This window comes from Nicotiana sylvestris, chromosome 1, assembly GCF_000393655.2.
Source record: "Nicotiana sylvestris chromosome 1, ASM39365v2, whole genome shotgun sequence".
Classification (NCBI taxonomy): domain Eukaryota; kingdom Viridiplantae; phylum Streptophyta; class Magnoliopsida; order Solanales; family Solanaceae; genus Nicotiana; species Nicotiana sylvestris.
Genome location: NC_091057.1, coordinates 132,920,012 through 132,937,215, shown reverse-complemented (window position 1 = coordinate 132,937,215; position 17,204 = coordinate 132,920,012). Strand labels below are relative to the sequence as shown.

Below are 17,204 nucleotides of genomic sequence, written 5' to 3'. Positions count from 1 at the left end.
AAATCACATGTCTACAGCTGCCCCTCTTTGACTAGAAACACGAAGAGTTTTCAGACAAAGAACGACTAGACAGGTTTTTGACCTGACCCTTATTTAAGGAGACCAAAAACTAAGAGAAAGGAGAATGTGACCGAACCTTGGTATCTGAGCTGCCTACATATCCTTGGCTATAAAGGAATCAGATCACATGTAGTTCAGAAGTGAATGAGGTGATGGAGTACCGAGGTAGAGAGTCGGTCTAGGTGCCGTTCCGCTGAGGTTCCGATCCGCAGTCCCGTTATAACATCAAAATCAAAAATGAAAAAGACTAACTAAGCCTATCAGCTACGAGCTACAAGATTCCTATCTATGAGTCTTTTGAAGCTTGATCTTGAGTCTTGGTTGGTTCTTCATGTGCACCCTGATCTGAATCTTGATGCTTGTTAGCCGCAGGTGTTGGTTCAATCTTCTTCAACTTTTAAAACCAAGACGGGACATGCAGAGCTTGTGACCTCAACCATGTCTTGAGCAGCTTACATCTTTCATTAACTTCTGCATTTGGATTCACTTCTTGTCTTTCTTTTTGTTTTGCTTTTTTTTCTTTTATTCTGCATTGTGACTAACTTTTGTTGATCATCTAGGACTTCTGACTCGCATTCTTGACGCGAGCTTCTTTTGTTGCTGACCTGAATTGCATTCTGAATTGAATTCCCTTTTTTTCAGGTGGGCGCCTGATTGCTGAACTTGAACTGTCTTCTCTTGTTACTTGACACTGTTTTCCCTTGCACCTTGAACCATTTTCCCTTGAAACTTGAACTGTCTTCCTTCGTAACTGCTTTCCCTTGAAACTTGAGTTGTCTTCCTTCGACACTGCTTTCCCTAGAAACTTGAGTTGTCTTCCTTCGAAACTGCTTTCCCTTGAAACTTGAGTTGTCTTCCCTTGTTCTCCAGGTGGGCGCCTGATTGCTGAACTTGACCTGTCTTCCTTCAAAACTTGAACCGTTTTCTCTTGTTCTCCAGGTGGGCGCCTGATTGCTGAATCTTTCTGTGTTCCCTTGTTTTCCATGTGGGTGCCTGCAATCAAAACCAACAAAACAAACGAAATTTTCTACCCCAGTTTGCACTAGGAAGATTTGTGAGTTGTTAGCAATATTGTAAATCACTTACACTATTGATGCAATGATGAGTAAACTAAAGACTAGACGAGGATGTACATCTCCTAAAAGTGATTGAGCTTGCGAAAAACTATAAACTAAACTTGACTAAAGTAAAGACCGACCCTATTCTCCAGGCGGGCCCCCCTAATTTCAGGAAAACTAAACATTGATAATCTTAAGAAAACTAAAAAAATGACTCCCCTTTTTTTCAAATTCAGACTTCTTTTTTTTTTTTAAAAAATTATTATCCTAGGAGAAAATTCATCGGACTAGATTTTCTATCTTAGGAGAAAGATTCATCAGACTAAGATTTTGATCCTAGGAGAAAGTTCATCAGACTAGGTCTCTTTTCTACTTCTTTTTTGGTATCTTAGGAGAAAGGTTCATCAGACTAAAATTTCTATCCTAGGAGAAAGTTCATCAAACTAGGTCTTCTATCTTAGGAGAAAAATTCATCAGACTAAGATTTTTTTTGTATCTTAGGAGATTTGTTATCTTAGAAGAAAAATTCATCAGACTAAGATTTCTATCCTAGGAGAAGATTCATCAGACTAGGTTTTCTTATCTTAGGAGAAAGATTCATCAGACTAAGACATTTATCCTAGGAAAAAATTCATCAGACTAGGACTTTTATCCTAGGAGGAAAAATGTAAAGATCAATGGCAAAATTTTATGCACAATAGCAAGACAAACAAAGGCAAAGATTTGAGAAACTTACCTTTGTAGTCTCTTCTCTTCTCTTCTTTTCTTTTCCTTTTCTTTTTTTTTCTTTTCTTTTTTTGAACCACTTTCTTGCCCTGCTTTGTTCCTGTTTCACACAAAGAAAAATTGGTCAGTTTTGAAAATGGTGGTCGGTTTGTGGCCTTGAGTCTTGGGCAGCTTGGCTTCTGCTCAATCAGCTTGAGTCGGTCTCAAAAGACTTTTGTGCGACACCAACTCTGATTGTTTCACACCAATACCATTTGTATTTGCGGCTCAATCTGTCTTATCCCAACTGGAGATCTTTGCTTAGGTGACCTTTTCTGATATCTTGAATGACTTCCTGCTTTTGAGCAATTTGTCTGTCAAAGAGAATCACCAATTATCTTTGCTTGCGCCAAGTAGGCTGACAAGAGTCTTTTGGGGGAGCCTTTACATGAATCCTAAAGGCACGTTGATAGTAACAACTGAGTGTGCTGGAAAAATTTACTTTGTGCAACTGAAAAGCTGGTAGCAGATTTTGAAATCTTTTCTTGCTTGTTTTGACAAGGACTGACTCAGAGTGAGGGGCGCAAAGATGCAAAGAAATAGTATTAATAAGAAATGCTCTTGTCGGGAAGGACAAATTTTTTCCAAATAACTAGCCTTAATGAATCATGACATGCATTTTGGACTTAATGGCCGATCTATCAAACTGACGTAATATTTTCTTTTACCATTCCTATGACCTTTGAAGTCAGGACTATCCATGCTAATCCTTTGCATCAGCTTCACGACTCACTTTCGACTAATGGTGCCCCAAGAAATTTTCACCAACAAGCCTCTCTCATTTATTCATCTCTACTTACCGTCGCCTTACTGTGCCCATGAGGGTTTTCACTAGTAAAACTTTCTCATTTTTTTTTCTTTTTCTTACTTTTTGTGAGTAACTTGATAGTGTTATATGTCGTGTGACAACCGTTGCTCATTGCATGCTTCTCTTGGTATTCTTGAAGGCATATCGGGAGGTCTTTATTCGGATGGTTTTTTGATAGGGTTGGACGAAAGGCCGACATGAGGCTCAAAACAGACTAAAGATGACGGGGTTGTATACTTACAACTTTTGGAATCGACTCTTTTAAAAATGAAATAAAATCTTTGCCCCAGTTTCAGCTATTGGGGATTTTTTTTTGAATTTTTTTTTCTTTTAAATTCTTATTTGGTTGGACCGAACCGTGAGGCTGCCTACGTATCCTTTTTTTTTAAGGAATCAGGTCGAACGTAGTTCAAACATCTGACCTAACTATTTTTTCATCTTTCATTTTTTTTCTTTGTTTTTTTTTGTTTTCAAAACAGGTTGCCCCAGCTTCTATTTTCTGGGGGCATGTACCTTTGCCAGTTCTTTTCTTCTTCATTTTTTTTTCACTTGAAAATTGCCCCAGTTTGTACTCTTGGGACATGAACTTTTTTTTTTTTTTCATTTTCATTTTTTCGACTCTTGATTCCAAACTTGATTCCAAAAGAGGGTGGTCAAAGAAAATAATACAGGCTCAAAGGGGTGACAAAGGGTATGAAGTGTTTGGGTAGCAGAAAGAGGGCCTCCCAACCTCGAGAATGCCAAGCACGGTATCTTTTCGCCATCACAGCATTGACGAACATGCCTGTCTTCTTGGCGTTTTGTGGTCACAGGACATTTTCCATCCCTTAATATCAAACTTTCCAACAAACTTCAATTGATTAAACATCCTCAAACCCGATCTTCACAATGATTTGAAGGTGAATTTTACTCGACCTTAATTCCAAAGTATTTCAACTCTTTATTCATCCTCGAAAGTATTTTTTTTGTCTTTTTGGTTATCTAATTCCAGATTAAATCAGTTTCTAAGATCTGGCCAAAATTTCCGCATGCATGTCATGTCATTAGAACTAGCGAGAAAAGAACTAAAAATAGAATGACACAAAAGGACAAACTGTATTTTATTGAATAAGGATGGAAGGGTTTGACAACAAGACAAACAACCTAAAATCCAAGTTACAACCCTAAGATAACTCGGATAATGAAAATATCAACAGAACAGACAAACAAGACTCAAACAAACAGAATGGAGGGATAAAAGGGTTTGACTCAATAAAACAAATAAATCTAGATGACAACTCTGAAATAACCCAAATAGTAGGAAAAACATCAAAACAAGCTACCAAGATTCCTTCCTAGTAAGGAGAGAATAACTTTTCAATTTCTAAGCTTGACATTTAGCCACAAATTTGCTCATCAGAATCACCATGGCCTTCTCAAATTTCAGTCGGCAAGCTCCCGAGAGGATTCTCATACTCCATGTCACCAGGCATCATCCCCATAAAGTGTGCATCATCATGTGTAGGTAAGTGATTCTGCACGATATTCTGGGTGTCACTATCTTGGATCACAATCAGTTTTTCTTAGATCATCATTTCTATTTCTCTTTTCAAATCCCGACAGCTTTCAACATTGTACCCCTGGGCATTAGAATGGTATTCACACCTTTTAGAAGGGTCAAAGCTTCTTGCATGTGGGTTCGCATGATTTGGAGGAATAGGTGCGATCATGTCATGATGCTTTAACTTCTCAAATAAGCTTGCATAGGACTCTCATATTGGGGTAAAATTATCTTTCAACCTTTGTGTCCCGTTATACCCCTGGCTTGGATGTGGGTTATAGGATACCTAAAAATTTTGTGGAGGCTGGTGGAGATTTTGTGATGCTCGTGCTCGCCTTCTTGGATGAATTGGTGGCTGGACAACATACTGAGGTGGAGCGACAAAATATTGTGGGTTCTTAAAATGTTCAGGGGAGTTATCGAAAAACAGACAAGGCTGGTCATACCTTCGAGACGTTCTTCTAGGACCTCTTCTCGACCCTGATGTCATCATGATTTCTTCGTCCTTCTCATTCGTGTCACTAAAATTATCAGATTCAATCTGGACAGCCTGAGTTGCGGCTTTGAGAATTGCTTGACTTATAATTCTGCCTATCTTAAGACTATTCTCAACCATTTCCCCCATTTTGATTGCTTCTGAGAAGGATTTACCCACTGCGGACATCATGTTTTGAAAATAATCTGGCTTTTGAGCCTGAAGAAAGACAGTGATTAGCTCGTGGTCATCTATGAGTGGATTAACTCTAGCTCCTTATTCTCTCCATTTAATGACATATTCCCTGAAACCTTCAGTTGGTTTCTTCTTCAGGTTTGAAAGGGAATTGCGGTTTGGGGCAATGTCAATGTTGTATTGGAACTGTTTGACAAAGGCATGTGCCATGTCATCCCAGACATACCAGCGAGATGTGTCTTGATCCATAAACCATTCGGAATCTACTCCTATAAGGTTTTCCCCAAAATAAGCTATTAACAATTCTTCATTTCTTCCCGCACCTCTTAGTTGATTGCAATACTTTTTCAGGTGGGCTATGGGGTCTCCATGTCCATCATACTTTTCAAATTTGGGAGTCTTGAAACCAGGCGGCAACTGGACATCGGGGAACATACATAGATCTTTGAAGGCAATACTCTTCTGACTTGCCAACTCTTGCATGTTTTTCAACCGTTGCTCTAAGCTTTTCACTCTTTGGGTCATTTTTTCCTGTGCCATCTTTCGGGCAGGCTTCTCAATGTTTGCAGGAAGATCAAACAAGTACGAGTGGTACTCAGGAGAGTGGTACTGCTCTTGCTCGGTAGCAAATTGTGACTCATGACAAGGTTGTCCTTGGCCATTGGCCCATGCTTGACACATTTGGTCATTTGCTGTTTCAGTATTCTATTTTCCTCAAACACAGTAGACTCTTGTCGGAACCTCTGACCCCGAGTCTCTTGAGCACTTGTAACAGCTTCAATGTCAGTTATCATTTTTCCTTGGATCTTGTGTTGTCCGCTTACCACAAACCGACCACCTCAAACTTTCTTCACAATTCAAAACAAAAGACATGTTAGAATGGACTCGGTCAGTCCTTATTATTATCAACTTTTTTTCACTTTTATTTTTTAATTTTTTTTAATGGTTGATCAAACCTGATGTGGGTTGCCTACGTATCATGTGTGAACATGAATCAGATCTTGCGTAGTTCGGGAATATCGGAAATAAAGTAAATAAACTAACTCTTTTTTTTTTGATTTTTTTTTAATTTCCGAAAGAAAAACTTATAAAGAAAAAAATATATTTTTGGATTTAGATTTATTTGTTTTTTTTATAGAATTTTTGAAAAGAAGGACTTCTAAAAAAGAAATTATATTTTTTTTGAATTTCGACTCTTTTTTGGAATTTCAAAATAAAAATTTCAAAGAAATATTTTTGAATTTTTGGACCTTTATTTTGAATTCATGAAGGAAAGACTTCTAAAGAGAAAAGAAATTATTTTTGAATCTTGAATTTTTCTTTTCAATTTTTCGAAAGGCGAACTTCTAAAGAAAAATAAAAATATTTTTGGATTTTTTGAAAATTGTGGGCTCGAAGAAAGACTTTTCTAAAGAAGGAAGTAAAGAAAAATATTTTTTTGTTTTCTGAAAATTAGGGTCTAAAATAAAGACTTTTCTATAGACGGAAGTAAAGAAAAATATTTTTGAATTTTTTTTTTTAAAAAAATTGGGGTCTAAAATAAAGACTTTTCTAAAGAAGGAAGTAAAGAAAAATATTTTTGGATTTTTGAAAATTGTTGTGACGACCCGGCCAGTCGTTTCAGGAGTTACCGTTCCGTTTTTCCCCATTCCTGCTTCTTTATGCTTCGTTATCTGTGTTTTATGTGGTCGATTTGGTTGGTTTGCGTTTGGAGTGGAATGGATGAGAAATGGGACACTTAGTCTCTTTTAAGAAGGCTTAAGTTGGAAAAGCCAACCGGATGTTGACTTATGAGTTAGAGGGATCGGATGTGAGTTTCGATGGTTCAATTAGCTTCGGAAGGTGATTTGTGACTTAGGAGTGTGATCGGAAGTGATTTTGGAGGCCCGGTGTAGAATTAGGCTTGAGTTGGCGAAGTTAATATTTTGGTGATTTCCGATTGATAGGTGAGATTTTGATTCGAGGGTCGGAACGGAATTCTGAGAGTTGCTGTGGCTTTGTTATATGATTTGGGATGTGTGTGCAAAATTTCAGGTCATTTGGATGTGGTTTAGTTGGGTTTTTGATCAAAAGCGTATTTCGGAAGTTTTTAGAAACTTAGGCTTGAATTCAATGAGAATTGATGGTTTTGGTGTTGTTTGAGGTGTTTTGATGATTGGAACAAGTTTGAATGAGGTTTTAGGACATGTTGGTGCTCTTGGTTGAGGTCTCGGGGGTCTCGGGTGAGTTTCGGGTGGTCAATCGGACCATTTTCTAAGTTGAAAAGTTGCAGATTTTGGGAGTTCAGGTGTTGCAGAAAATAACCCTTCGCGTTCGCGAGGGGTATGTCGCGTTCGCGTAGAAGGATTTGAGGAAGACCAAAATTAAGCCTTTGTGTTCGCGAGAGATGCCTCGCATTCGCGAAAGGATGGGAAGCAGTGCATCGCATTCGCGAGAAGGCACTCGCGATCGTGTAGAGCAAATTGGGGTCCAAGGCATTTTGTTCATCGCGTTCGCGTAAGGTTGTCGCGTTCTCGAAGGTGTAGGAGGCAGAAGCATCGCGTTCGCGATTGGTGTGACGCGTTCAAGTAGGGCAAAAATTGGTCAATGTAAGTTTGTGCTTCGCGAACGCGTGACGTTGACCGCGTTCGCGAAGAAGGAATATCATAACTGGGCAGAAAGTTTATAAGACATTTCCTCCGCGATTTTGAGCCATTTTTTCACCATAGTTGACATTTTGAGAGCTCTTTGAGGGAGATTGAATAGGGATTCAAGGAGAATTGATTGGAGGTAAGTTTTATGAACCAAAAAACGTGATTCTATTGTGATTTTAACCTAGAAATTCATGGAATTTAAGTTAAAATTGGAAGAACTAGGGCTTGAGACTTTGAACTTTTGAATAGGGATTTGAGGGACCATTTGAGGTCGGAATTGAGAACTTTTGGTATGTATGAACTCGTGGGGTGATAAGGAATCTAATGATGTGAAAATTTCTGAGTTTTGAGAAGTGGACCCGGGGCTCGGGTTTTGTTAATTTCGAGATTTTTGATATTTTTTGATTGTTTTCGTTTGGGTTATGTTCCCTTAGCATATTGTGACGTGTTCGTTCTGGTTTTGGTCAGATTCGACGCGCGAGGAGGCCGATTTGAGAGGCAAAGGCGTCACGAACTAGAGTTTTTCCCGGTTCGAGGTGAGTAATGAATGTAAATGATGTCCTGAGGGTTTGAAACCCCGAATTTGCACATCGTAGTGCTATATTGAGGTGAGACACGTGCTTAATGATGAGCGTGGGATCGTTTACTATTGGGGATTATGACTTGGTCCGTCCCGAGTGATGCTTTTACCACGTATTTGATTGAAGCTTATTTGTTATCATCATTATTTGGACTAATTGTCATATTTGGGCTACGTGCCAACTATTTGGACCCTCCGGGGATTTTTATCATTATTTTCTCACTATTTTGACTTACTACTTGAACTCAGTCATATCGTTTTTCCACTATTTTACAACTCAGCCACTTTTTACTCGGTTTTGAAACTAAAATGATATATTAAATGATGTTTCGGGCAGAGAACTATTGTTTTACTAATGCCCAAAGAACTTATATGATTTCTAGACTGAGTACGGCCAAGGGCCAGATGTGAGGATACTATGGGATCGGGTTGCGCGCCGCAACAGTGTTATACTGATATTGATATGAGGCCGCAGGCCTAGATTTGATGCCACGAGATGGATTGATATTGTGCTTGGGCCGTAAGGGGCCCCTCCCGGAGTCTGCACACCCCAGTGAGCGCCATCGATGATAAATAAATAGATCGGGCTGTGTGCCGCAGCGGGTACTACAGGGTACCGTTCTATGTGTTGATTTCCTTTATATGTCTGTCACTTAACTGCTTATTTGTTGTATAATTATCATATTTTGTTTTCATTGTTTTATTGTTTCATATTACTTGTTTTGAACTGCCGCATTATAGATTACTCTGTGATTCTCCGTGATTTCTTATTCTCAGTCATTATTTATGTTTATTACTCACTGGGTCGGAGTACTCACATTACTCCCTGCACCTTGCGTGCAGATCCAGGTGCATCTAAGGTTGAACAGCGCATATCCGGGAGTATCGAGGTAGATGCATGGCGTCCGCAGCCCTGATCTCTCCTTTCTATCCTTTGTTTTTATCCGCATTCCCTAGATTGATATGTATTAGGTTGATAAACTGGTATTAGAGGCTCAAACTTGTGTCACTGGATCAGTGGGCTATGTGGCGATATTATTATGACTTCCGCACATTTAATCTACTGTTTTCAGACTTATATTATGTTAAATTGGTATTGAAACACTGTTAACTGGTAACGAATTTTAAAAAGAAAAGGGTTGAGATTGATTGTTGGTCAGGCTTGCCTAGCAATGTGTTGGGCGCCATCACGACCGGGGTTGGGGTCGTGACAATTGTGGGTCGGAACCGATGAGGTTTGCCTACGTATCTCACATCTGGTGAGAATCAGACCCGCGTAGTTCGCCCATTTTGACGGAACAAGGAAACAGGACTTTTGAAAACATTGGCTTTTTTTTAATTTCGGGAGAGTTTTAGAAATTTCAAGTACCTACCTCTCACTCTTGATTTTTCCCTTCGATTTTTTTCTTTCTTTTTTTATTTTCTTTTTTTTTCTTCTCTTTTTTTCATTTTCTTTCCCTATTCTAGAAGCCAGTCAACGTGCAAGCCGAAACAGACAGATACGCAAGTAGCACGTAAGATGCATCAGGATGGTCTATTAATTTGGGTGCACCTGTCCTAAACGGACCCAACCCCTGTGTTGAGTCCCCAAAGTCAAATGCACGTGATGCAAACAAGCGTTCCTACTAGGGATCCGTCATGAGGCTATGTTATTCTAGGTTTTAAACCTGGGTGTATTGTTCTAGACCTAGCTTACCCGAGTGGACAACTCGAGCCGAGGGGGGGAACGTACCGGGAACCAAAAGGCAATCCAGCTTTGTAACTTGCTCGAGCCACTTTCTTATTTCAAGGTATGACACTAACAGAAGGAGGAGTCACGCCAGCGTGCACATCCCCGAAGATGAGAAGAGAAGGGTTTCGTAACAGTTTATATACAGTTCAGATAATATCAAAGCGGTAAAAAGCAGCACTTAGCACATTAGGCCCAAACATATGAATAAAATCAAATAATAAATAAATCCAAATATAACAATTATTCTAAGCTCGAATTCTTGAACCCTGAACCAGAGATTCTGGGTTCTTGTCCCCAGCAGAGTCGCTAGAGCAGTCACACCTCCTTTTTCACTACCCCCGGAAGGGGTATAAGGGAGTTTTTCCAATTAAAGTGACAATCGAGACGAGATCATTTTATGAAAAAATTCAGAGTCGCCACTTGGGATAATTTTATGGTGTCCCAAGTCACCGGTTCCAATCTCGAATCGAGGAAAATATTGACTCTGTATTACAGTTCGCAAACACAGAAATCCGGTAAGGAATTCTGTTAACCCAGGAGAAGGTATTAGGCATTCCCGAGTTTCGTGGTTTTAGCACGGTCGCTCAACTGTTATAATTGGCTTATTATCTGATTTTAATACATGTTCTAACCTGTGGTAAAATTTTGACTTGGTAACCGCTTTTATTTAATTATTTTTTTAAAGAAGATTTCGACGTCACATAAAACGCATCTTGAACCATGTCACATAAATGCACTCGCAGTCTGCAACACATCTTATCTAACGTTGTTGAGATTTGGATTTGAGTCACATAAATACGCACCCGAGTTTAGGAAGGTAAATTATTAAAATAACGCGCCTAAAGCAACTAGCGCATTTAAAGTATTTTCCTAATCTTTGAGGTAGTTGTGATACCAAAATTATGGACAAGATATTACTACTAACGAATTTTCTTTATTGACTAGAAAAAAAATCAAACTCGGAGAAATATAAGACTTTTAAGAAAAAAATAACAGAAAACAGCGCAACACTGTTGCCATATCAATCATTATAGTACATGCGCATTAATCGGGCAAAAGAAAAAAAAGAAAAAAAAATTTTGACTAGAAAAGTATCAATTGCTCTCATCCCAATCAAATATTAGCAAAAATAAAACTATAATTTTGAACTTAAACAGGAAGAAATATATCAAAGCTCTATCAAATGATTTATTTATTTGCTTACCTAAGCTGATGAAATATATCTACTTATGGCTCCACACTCCACCAATATACGACAAAACTTTCCTCCCAAACAGCAATCTCACAATGCAGACATGGAATTAAACGTCCAATTTCATGCACTTGAAGGAGAGAAAACGCGTTATTCCAAAAGAAGAAAAAAAAACGGAAAGCAAGCTCTTCAATATAGTCAGTACGTTCACATCCCTTTATTCTTATTTTTGAGAAGCATCAAGTATTAGCACCTACAATCAAGCTAAGTGAAGAGAGCCAAAAATTTACAAATTAAAGGAAAAGAAGAAAGAACCTTGTGCAGAAAACTTCGCCGGAATCGACGGGCCTCCAAACTCGCCGTAAAAATGGACCTCGACCTACCCTCAAACTCGAACAACCATACCTCGACATTGATTGGTTTTTGGACTTGTTTCATGTGCTGAAATAGTCATTTCTAGCTGGTTTGCGGCTGATTTTCGCTGTGTGTGTGTGTGAGTGGTGAAGGCTGTGTGTAAGCTGTTGTTGGGATGAATAAAAGACTGGAATTCAGATGGGGTTATCTTATGGTTGAAGAAAAATCTAAATGATAAGGCTGGACTCTTGAAGAAGACGATGATGGTCGGGGTCGTCTCTTTTTGTTTATGCTGCTGAAGTTGAAGGATTGAAGAAGACGATCAGGGGTTCCTTCATTTTTTGTTTGCGGCGAATCTAAGTTTTGTATAGGTTTATTCGGCGTAGGTCACTATTTAGGCATTAGGTACTATTATATAGGGGTAGAGATTAGGTTAGGGGTATGGGCCTAAGAATTATGGGCTTGGAAATTATGGGTTAGGTCCAAAATTAGGCCTAAAAATGAGTTGTTCGAGCCCAAGTTTTATTTTTTCTTCGTGAACGAGACTAAAATACGACCTCATTTATTAATTAGTCCTACTTAAGTAAAATAGTTGTTAAAATAAGATTGACTGTTAAAATAAACTATTTTTTGGGTATTTTTCAAGATTAAAAATGACTACAAAAATATTAATGAAACTATTTTTTTTTTGTAATTTTCATTTTCTTGTAATAAAATAAAGTAAAAGAGTCAAATTAATTAAAATAGCTATATTAGGCCTAAATTAATTATTTACATCTTAAAATATAAAAAATCTTGGGGAGGGTCAAAAATCACATGTCTACAACTGTTTTTACTGATCATGCAACTTTAAAATACCTCTTAGCCAAGAAAGATGCTCGACCTAGATTATTAAGATGGATTTTACTTCTGCAAGAATTTGACCTTGAGATAAAGGACAAAGAAGGGACATAGAACCAAGTAGCTGACCATTTGTCTAGATTAGAAAATCCCCCCTTGAGTTTAATGAGATAAAAGACGAATTTCCTGATGAACATATTTTTTCAGTTGACACAATTGTGACTCAACCACCCTGGTTTGCAGATATCACGAATTACTTGGTTGGAAAGTGGATACCGCAAGATTACTCTTACCAACAAAGAAAAAAGTTTATATCTGATGTAAAGTATTATCTGTGGGATGAACCTTACTTGTTCAAAAATTGTGCAGATATTATCATTAGAAGGTGTGTACCTGAAGAAGAGATGAATAAAATTCTATATCACTGTCATGATGGAGCAATTAGAGGACATTATGCAGCAAATCGAACGGCTTTTAAAGTTTTAGAAGCCGGATTCTTCTGGCCCATACTCTTTAAAGATGCCCGAGCATATGTAGCACAATGTGATAGGTGTCAGAGAACAGGTAATATCACCAAGAGAGATGAGATGTCACTGCAATCAATACAGGTATGTGAAATATTTGATGTTTGAGGAATAGATTTTATGGGTCCTTTTCCTTTTTCTCACTCTTTTGAATATATCCTTGTGGCTGTGGATTACGTGTCAAGATGGGTTGAAGCCATCCCTACAAGAAAGAATGATGCTCGTACAATGTGTAATTTTCTTAGAAAAAATATTTTTACCAGATTTGACACACCGCGAGTCATCATTAGTGACCAAGGAACTCATTTTATCAATAGACAATTTTCTGCTTTACTGTCAAAATATAATGTGACTCACAAAACAGGAACACCATATCATGCTCAAACTCAAGGGCAAGTTGAGGTTTCCAACCGTGGGTTAAAAAGAATTCTTGAAAAAACAGTTGGAATCTCAAGAAAATACTGGACTTTAAAATTAGATAATGCATTATGGGCGTACCAAACGGCTTTCAAAACGCCAATTGGAACATCTCCATATAGATTAGTCTTTGAAAAAACTTGTCATTTGCCCGTAGAATTAGACCATAAAGCTTTTTGGGCATTGAAAGCACTAAACTTTGATTTAACCTCTGCTGGTAAAAAACGATTTATTCAAGTTAATGAATTGGAAGAACTGAGATTGGGAGCCTATGAAAATGCTAAAAATTTTAAAGAACAAACAAAAATATGGCATGACAAGTTAATCCGACCAAAGATTTTCAAAATTGGAGATCAGGTACTTCTTTACAATAGCCGGCTCAGGTTATTCCCAGAAAAATTAATATCCAGGTGGACGGGTCCTTACAATGTTATAGGTGTTACTCCGTACAGGGCAATTTAAATTCAGAAAAATGGAGGAGACAAGTTTAAGGTAAATGGTCACAGGCTAAAATTGTACTATGGAAGACATTTTGAACAACATCCATCAGTTACTTTGATAGACTGATGAATTCTGCAATTAATAAGTCGAGCTGACGACGTTAAACTCAGAACTAAGATACAAAACCCATAGCCATTGAGGGAGAAGCAGTGAAGCCTCATAAGCCCGACATAGATTTGGGTAATTAAATGCGTAATCAATTGATCTGGTCAATATCCAGGTTATTGTATAACCAGAATATCTCATGAAGGCCTCTACAACAACATAGTCACCTGTGCAGGAGTAACTCCATGGTGATCGGTATGCCTAAGTAACTGGTTGATTAACCATTTAATGAATCAATTCAAAATGTTGGCACAGGTAAATTTGTTGGTTTATATTTAAACCAGAACCAAATGATTGATAAGGTCTTAAATTAGTCAGTCTATTACATATAAAAACATGTGTTGTCACACACTCTTTAAAGTTTTTCTTCTCTCTTCCTACATATATATATATATCCATCTTTTATTTTATTCTTAATTGTTGTTCTTGTACAATGTTAAAGTTTCAAAGTAAAAGTTTACATATTTTTCAAACATAATTTTTTTCATTTATGCCATATAACTTCCAAGTTTGTGATTTTATTTTTGTGAAGGCAAGAACGAGTATCTCCAAATTTGAGAAAGTGTTAGAATTGAGAAGCATTATGATCTCAACAGGTAGAATCAATAAAATTTTGCTAGAACTTGCCCCAAATGTCTATCAAGGCGAAATTCTAGACAATACTATTTTTAGAATGAAATTAGGCTTTCTTTGACACCTTTTTTAGCCTATCTATTTTTAACCACAAATATTTATATTTTACCTTTTAGCACCCAACTTTGCGCCCCCCCCCCCCAAAAAAAAGAAAGAAAAAGAAAGAAAAAAAGAGAGGGATAAACCAACTTTTATTGATACGCCATATTGGTTTACCTTACAAAAAAGATTGATACTACTCCTTCCGGCTATAGTTGAGCAAAAATAATTATTAAAGCAAGTGATGAAGGAATACTTATGGAGTAAATGTTCTATTTTTCTCTTAAAAAAAGAGAGAGAGAGGAAAACAAGGTGTATATACCTGTAAAATAAATTATTGGTTCAAGAAGCTTGAATTTAAGAAATCTATTGAGAGAAATGATGAATTAAGTGATGTTAATTATGAAATTGGAGACCGGGACCTTTAGCCCAATCTCTAGAGTTATTTTCTTGTGTTGAGTTGTACATAGTTACTTTGATAAAATAATCGGCTCTCATAATAAAGCTGGATGGAACAAAGTCACTACAAATATATCTTTTTACCTTACCAGCATTAAGCCTATCATTATAAGCCTGAAAAAGTCCTAAAATAATTTTAGAAATTAGTGTTGATTCTACATTAGTGGAGACTGACATGAAGAGCAAGCCTATGGACAAAATTTGAGAAACTCGAAATTGTAATCATAATGTTATCAATCTCAAAAGGTTCATCAAAAGAGGAGTTGAAAGTTTTTGGCAAACAAAAGCAGAAGCAGAAACAAGGTATAGATTTGGCGACTTGAAAAACTTATAGGTTTTGAATTTTATGTGAAACTTTATTGTTTTACTTTTCTACTCTACAAGAAACAACAATTATTAATAAAATTACTGTCTCGAGGTCAAGCAAGGATTCAAGTGCGGGGGAGTTTGATGACTATAAAATATTCATATATTATATACTTAAAAATAAATTATTTTAAATAATATATATATATATATATATATATATATATATATATATATATATATATATATATATATATATATATATATATATATAATAATATGTCAATTATCTGTATTTTCTAATAGTATTTTGCAGGAAATAAAAATATCATGATAAAACATATAAAGGAATAAAAAGAGAAGCACGAGGCATCATGACAATAGAAGCACGACGCATCATGACAATAGAAGCACGACGCATCATGGCAAAAGAACCACGAGGCATCGTGACACCTTATGAGATTTGATTTCTATAAATAGGATGTTTGTGTTGAAAGGGGACATAGATGATACGTGCCTAATTAGCAAACTTTTCTCTAGCTTTGGTCTTTACTTCTCTCTTTATCTATTTTATTTTATCTTGTAGTCTTTGAATTTTCTAAGAGTGTTGATAGTAATTTAAGAATTTATTTCTTTGTGAGATTTAAATACTCCATAATGGAGTAATCTCTTTTGTTTGGATAGTTGATGAAGCTCGATAGCGTTATAATATTAATCTCAATATTACTACATGTTTGACCTGAAACTTTCTAATTATATTTCTATATGTGCTGGAATATTAGTTTTAATTGATTATTATCACTTCTATCTATTTATTTTCCAAAGTTAGTTGTATGTCAATTTGGTAATTCTCACGAAGCAAAATTAATATACGATAACTATTGGGTAAAATAATAGAATGAGAGTAATTCTTTTTAAGCTATCATTCCAAGTCTGTAATCTTGCTTACTTACATTCTAATTCTCACGGAGGAGTTGTAGTTGGCAAGATTATTGATTTATAGTAAAAATTAATCGCAAGAGGTTTTTGCTATCTTTTAGCACAATTCAGGTAAGAAAATTATTTCAGTTTAATCGTCACGAGTCATATATCAATTGATTTACATAACCTCGTGGAGTGTTATTAATTGATTATTTCTTAGTGAGCAAAATATAATTGTATTAGCAATAAACAGTTATTCCTAAGAGAAATACATGTAGAAGCTAAGATTTTATTATTATCACGCTATCGAGTGAATTCAATGAATCCCAACTCTTTTTAAATATAAATCTTTCGAAAGTTAATTTGTTTCAACTTAAGCAATTTAAATTTTCAACAAACAAAACTTCATCAATCTGATTCTCTCAAATAGTAGTAAGAATATTATAAGTTTGTAGCTAGATTCTCCAATCTCTGTGGGACGATATCATAAACTATACTAGAATTTGACAAAGTACGAGTAGCAAAATCTTATACGCATTGGCCTCGTCGGTGGCATTGAAGTAAGTGTTTGGTCTAACCTTAGCTTGAGGGAATATGAGTTGTGGTATTATTTGCTATACGTTAATTGTTGAGTACGACGTATAGGTATGGTGAGAGTATCTATATGTCGGTGTCAAGCATGCCCGTGAGTCTTATACTATGATTGTTGTGACTTCGTTATGTGTTGTCCATGCTTAATATGATGATTTCTAATGTTGAACAAGGCTCATGAAAGTATTCTTGGTAATTGAACATTTTAAAGCATTGACTCACGTTGAGAATTGAGTTGTGCAGTAATTGTGGAAAAGAGAAGAGGTTTATGATATTGTTTCCATTGCCGGGATGTTATTGCTTATGATATTATTTCCCTTGCCGGGATATTATTGTTATACTATTGTTCCTTTACCGGGATTCTATTGTGATTTTATTGATTCCCTTGCCCGAATTGCTTTGTGATTGTTGCTTGGGTAAGGAAGAGTGTAAAAGCACGAAGGGTGATGCCGTGTGTGATATTTGTGAGTGAGTGC

General features: G+C 36.7%; 1 long non-coding RNA gene across 2 annotated transcripts; it reads right to left on the bottom strand.

The window, feature by feature from the left end:
• Window positions 1–517: 517 nt before the first annotated feature.
• Window positions 518–11,768, bottom strand: LOC138886516 (uncharacterized). Of its 2 annotated transcripts, XR_011405383.1 has the most exons (3): window positions 11,354–11,768; window positions 11,051–11,168; window positions 518–1,944 (listed from the first exon to the last, which is right to left on the bottom strand). It is a non-coding gene; the product is annotated as an uncharacterized lncRNA (long non-coding RNA). The 2 variants fall into 2 exon arrangements; XR_011405381.1 differs by having other exon boundaries at window positions 11,051–11,768.
• Window positions 11,769–17,204: the final 5,436 nt, after the last annotated feature.